Genomic DNA, 6,086 nt, shown 5'->3' with positions numbered 1-6,086 from the left:
GTCGGTAGAATGTATGGCTTTTGACCTCAGGGTCATGAGTTTGAGCCCCGCAATGAGTATAGAAATTCCTTAAATAAATAAAATTTTTTTAATTCCCTAAAGAAAGAAAAGGTTGGTGTGATTGTGGAGAATACTAAACACCTGTCTGAGAGGATCTCTTGCCTTTGAGGAGGTGCTTGAGCAAATGACAATAAGAAAGTTGTGTTTTTATTCTATTTTTAAAGTTTATTTACTTATTTTGAGACAGAGCACAAGCAGGTGAGACACTGAGAAGGAGAAACAGAATCCCAAGCAGGCTCCACACATCAGTGCAGAGCTTAATGCAGGACTTGAACTCAGAAAATGCAAGATCATGACCTGAGCCAAGATCAAGAGTCAGATATTTAACTGAGTCACTTAGATACCCAGCTGTGTTTTTATTCTTAAATATTAAGTTAAAATAAATGAAACAGGCAAAAAATATGAACACAGTTCACAGAAAAGTAATACAAGTGGTTTTAAACAAATGAAGAGATATTCAATCACCTCTAAGAGGAGAAATGCAGATTAAAATTAAAGTAAGACACTATTTATTTAATGTTTACTTATTTGAGAGAGAGAGAAAGAGAATCCCAAGCTGTCAGCACAGAGCCCGATGCAGGGCTAAATCTCACAAACCATGAAATCATGACCTGAGCCAAAAGCAAGGGCTGAACATTTAACTGACTGAGACACCCAGTCACCCCAAGATAGTGTTTTTTTAGATACCATATTGGCAAAAATGTGCGTTGTAGAGAAAGACATTCTTATTCATTGTTGGTTGGACTATAAAATGTTTGTCTCCTTGAAGGCAATTTGGCAAAAGCTATTATAATTTAAATGCATATATATCTTTTGACCTAGCAATTCTACTGTTAGAAATTTATTGTACATTAGTGCTCACACAGAGACACAAAGACCTGTGTATCATAGTATTCACTGCAGTATAGTCAATAGTTACGAAAGACTGAATACAACCTAAATGTCTATCAAAAAAAAGAACAGGTTCCTATGGTGATGGATGTTAACTAGACCTTGTGGTGATATTTTGCAACATATACAAATATTGAATCATTATGTTGTATACCTGAAACTAAGACAATGTTATGTGTCAATAATGCCTCAATTTAAATAGAAAGGAACAGAATAATTAAATTATGTCATACTCAGGGCGTCTGGGTGGCTCAGTCAGTTGAGCATCCAACTTTGGCTCAGGTCATGATCTCGCAGTTTGTGAGTTTGAGCACGGCATCAGGCTCTGTGCTGACAGCCCAGAGCCTGAAGCCTGCTTCAGAGTCTGTGTCTCCCTCTCTCTGCCCCTCCTCTGCTCATGCTCTCTCTCTGTCAAAAGTAATATTCAAAAATTTTTAAAAATTTAATTATGTTATATTCTTATAATGGGATGCTATACAGCTGTTAAAAAGAATGAACTAGATGTTTATGTACAGATATGGAATGGTCTCCAAGATATTAAGTGGAACGCAAGATGTAGAAATGAGTATATGGTATACGACTATTAATATATCAGGGAGCATCACGGCTAGATAAGATATCCCTTGTTTGTGGCCCCACCCCCCAACAACAATAATTTGGCATCTATCCACGGACAGAAGTGCTTTTTGGGAACTGTGGGATTCAGCATCATAGGTCAGAGGACCTGGGAAAAGTCCCACCCACATGTTGCATTGGGCAACAGGCGCACATACCTTGGGCTCACTGTGGACCCTGCAGTGGCCCATGAATCGACTCCTGCCCCTCTCAGCCACAGTTCAGGAGCCCCAGAAAATAGCATCTTATACAATCACTTATGGCTGAGTCTTTTTAGAAGTCCAGGTGTGCAGCAAAGAAGTTCCAGCATACAGCTGGAGGAAAAACACAAGTTTGCTGCATTGAAAAAACAGCTGTCAAAGACTAGAGGAGGTTACTGTCTTCAGAGATGAAGACAGCAATATAAAATTTCAAGGAATGTGAAACATGGATCACAGTCATCTCTCAGTAACCAGTCTCCACATGGAGTCTTTCAATCTCAATCATCAATCACAATCATCTTTCAGTGTTGACATGGAGACCTGCAATTGATCCAGCAGATAATCTGAAATACCTGTTTTAAGGAAACTCAATGAGCTACAGGAAAACATACAAAGACAACTCGATGAAATCAAGAAAACAGCACATGAACAAAATGAGAAGTTTAACAAAGAGATAGAAATGATAAAAAGGAACCAAACAAAAATTCTAGAGCTGGAGAATACAATGAATGAAAAGAAAATTGCAATAGACACCATCAGTAACAGGATGGTTTGAGAAAGAATCTGTTAGAAGATAGGAACTTTGAAATTATCCAGTCAGGGGAGAACAAAGAAAAAAGGATGAATAGGAGTGAAGACAGCCTATGGCAAACGATCAAAAGAAATAATTTATGAATTATGGAGTTCCAGAGTGAGTAGGAGGAAGAAAGCTTATTTAAAGAAATAAAGGCTGGGGCACCTGGGTGGCTCAGCTGGTTAAGTGTTTGCCTCTTGATTTTGGCTCAGGTCATGATCTCATGGCTCGTGAGTTCAAGCCCTGCATTGGGCTCTTCACTGACAGCACGGAGCCTGCTTGGGGCTCTCTCTTTCTCCCTCCCTCTCCCCTGTGCACTTATGCTCACTCGCGCTCACTCGCTCTCTCTCTCTCTCTCTCTCTCTCTCTCGCTCTCTCCCTCGCTCTCTCCCTCTCTCCCTCTCTCTCAAAATAAAGAGAGAAAAGAAAAGAAATAATAGCTGAGAACTGCTCAAATCTGGTGAAAGGTTTGGATATCCAAGTTCAAGAAGCTCATAGGTCACCAAACAAACTCAAAGGGATCCTCTCCAAGACGTATTATAATACAGTTGTCAAAAATCAAAGTCAAAAATGGAATCTTAAAAGCAGGAAGAATAAAGAAGCTTGTAAGATACAAGGAACCTCTCCCATAAGGCAATTGGCATCTCTCAGCAGAAGCTTCACAGCCTCAGAGAGAATTAGATAATATATTAAAACTGCTAAAAGAAAAAAAACCCTGCCAACCGAGCGTACTCTATTTGGCAAAATTATCCTTCAGAAATGAAGAAGAAATAAAGAATTTTCCAGAAAAACAAATGCTAAGGGAGTCTATCACTGCTAGACCTGCCTTACAAGAAATGCTGAAAGGAGTTCTTTAAATTGAAATGAAAGGATACTAATTAGTAACAAAAAAACAGATCAATAGATGAATGAATAAAGAAGTTGTAAGATATATATAGATACAGAATATAGATACATATATTCTCATATATATAGTTATATATGAGATATATACATACAAATAAGAATAATATTCAGTCTCATACAAATAAGAATACTATTCAGTCATGCAGGAGAAGGAAATCCTGCCACTCGCAACAACAAGGGTATACTTTGAGGACGTTATGCTAAGTGAAATAAATCAGAGAAAGACAAATACTGTGTGATATCACTTATATGCAGAATCTAAACTCATAACTGAACCAATAGAAACAAGAGAGTAGAGTACTGAATGCCAGAGGGTGGGGGGTACGGGGAGATGTTTATCAAAGGGTATAAACATCCAGTTTTAAGTTCTGGGGATCTAATATACAGCATAGTGATTATAGTTAACAATACTGTATAATATACGCGAAAGTTGCTAAGAGACTAGATCTTAAATGTTCTCACCACAAAAAAGCAATTATGTAAGGTGATAGAGCTATTAACTAATGGTACTGTAGTAACATTTCACAATATGTAAGTATGAAATCACATTGTACTTGTTAAACTTGTACAATGTTATATGTCAACTTTATCTAAATAAAACTCATATGTAAATACAAATATAGGTAGACCCTAGACGAAAACAACAACAACAGGTAAGGTGATTGTTTCAGTGATAGCAATGGGAAGAGACTTACTTTCCCTGTGTTCCTTTCTGTACTGGTTGATATTTTTACTATTTAAAACATACATGTAGAGGGGCACCTGGGTGGCTCAGCCGGTTAAGCGTCAGACTTCGACTCAGGGCATGATCTCACAGTTCGTGGGTTCGAGCCCCGCATCAGGCTCTGTGCTGACAGCTAGCTCAGAGCCTGGAGCCTGTCTTCAGATTCTGTGTCTCCCTCTCTCTGACTTTTGCCTGCTCGCCCGCCCTCTCTCTCTCTCTCTCTCTCTCTCTCTCTCTCTCTCTCTCTCTCTCTCTCTCTCTCTCAAAAATGAAGTTTAAAAAATTACAAAAATAAAAATATAAAACTTACATGTAGAACTGGCAGTGGGCGGAGCTTGAAGCGGCTGAGGACAGCTGGCGGAGCTTTGGGGATGGACAGCCAGACTCTTTCTAATGACTACCTGGTAGCTTTCGCGCCTGCCTGTGAGACCCGCCCAGCATGAATTCCTCTTCAGGAGATGGCAAACCATAGACTAGAGCAATGAGCTGAGACACAGTTTCTGCCCCCAGTCCTCACACTGAAGAAAGTCCCCGGAGCTCAGCCGGGATTTAACATCCAACGAGGAAGGGCCTCCCAGCTAGGTAACCTCATTTTTGAAGTGATTCCTGACTTTGATGTACACTGAACAGGACTTCAGAAAAGAGACCAAACCCTAGATATGAAGGATGTGGATTTCCAAGATACTGGGCACACCACAGCTCTTGAGATCCTGAAGACACCCAGCAAAATCAGCACACATGTCTGTTTCTCTCTGTACACGTATCATTACCAGCAAGGGCTGTGCACTGGCAAGTTGCAACCCACAGCCCTCCACTTGTACTCTTCTGGGGACAAGCTGGCAAGGCCCCAGGCAGCCATTTGAGAAACTACTCTCAGCCCATCCCTGGCAGAGTGGAGGGGGGGTTGGGGGTACGGGGTGACAGTAAGACCCTGCGCTGAGCCAGCTAGAGAAATGCATCATGCAAACTATGGTACTTTTAGTGCCCTAGTTTTCTAGGTGAGCTTCTTTCCCCTGGATGGAGACAGATGATGATGTCTTGGTACATCCTAGCCTGTGGAGAACCCTGCTTGGAAAGGTGACTGACGTTTACTGAATATCATGTTTTAGACGTTTACATATATGTCATATTATTTCCATTAGAGTATAGAAATCAGTAGAAAAAATAATATTGAGGCCTTTCATCCAGTCTGCCTGGCCACCTCCTTCTATCTTTATATTACCAGTCTCATATACTACGGAGATTCCGGTGAGACCCTGTTTCCCCCTCTTCTTCCTTCCTCTAACATGGAGCTTGAACCCACAGACCGTGAGATGATGACCTGAGCTAAAGTTGGACACTTAACCCACTGAGCCACCCAGGCGCCCCTGGCAATTTCTTTAAAAAATAAACATTCACTTAGCAGCATGGTAACCATCCATGGTTACCAGTAGGACCCAGCAATCATACTCCTGGACACTTACCCAGAGAAATGAAGCATATGTCCTCATAAAAACTTCAGTGTGATTGGTCAGAGTAGGTTTTTCTAATAGACAAAAACTGGAAACAGAATGTTCTTCTATAATAGGTGAATGGTTTAAAAAGAAAACTGGTACAGTGCTCACTTTGGCAGCACATATACTAAAATTGGAATGATGCAGAGAAGATAAACGTGGACCCTGCACAAGAGGAACATGCAAATTCATGAAGTCCAGCCTATTTAAAAAACAACACAAAACAAAACAAAACTTGGTTCATCTGTACCATAGAATACTGCATGGTAATAAAAAGGAACAAACTATTGATACAACAACTTGAATGGACCTCCAGGCATTGTGCTGAAAGAGCCAATTTGAAAAAAGTTTACATATTTTTGGATACCAACACATTTTCAAAATAAATAATAGAGAGAGATGGAGATTGATCAGTGGTTGCCAGGCGTTAGGGATGGTAGTGGGGAGGGAAAGATGGCCATAAAGGAATGGCAGGGGGGAGGTCTTTGTAGTGATGAAACAGTTCTGTATCCTGCTTGCAGTGATGACTACACAAATGGATAAAATGACCATAGAAGTAGACAAACTCATTGTACCAGCGTCTGTTTTCCACATTTGTTATTGTCCTGTAGTTACATAAGATG

The 6,086-nt window shown here is 40.2% G+C and overlaps 1 non-coding gene across 1 annotated transcript; it reads left to right on the top strand.

The window, feature by feature from the left end:
- Nucleotides 1–5,566: 5,566 nt before the first annotated feature.
- On the top strand, nt 5,567–5,673 carry LOC115272843. Its single transcript, XR_003900496.1, has one exon. It is a non-coding gene; the product is annotated as a U6 spliceosomal RNA (small nuclear RNA).
- The last annotated feature ends 413 nt before the right edge of the window (nt 5,674–6,086 follow it).

This window comes from Suricata suricatta, chromosome 11 (assembly GCF_006229205.1).
Source record: "Suricata suricatta isolate VVHF042 chromosome 11, meerkat_22Aug2017_6uvM2_HiC, whole genome shotgun sequence".
NCBI classification, from domain to species: Eukaryota; Metazoa; Chordata; class Mammalia; order Carnivora; family Herpestidae; genus Suricata; species Suricata suricatta.
This window is presented reverse-complemented; position numbering and strand designations above follow the sequence as displayed.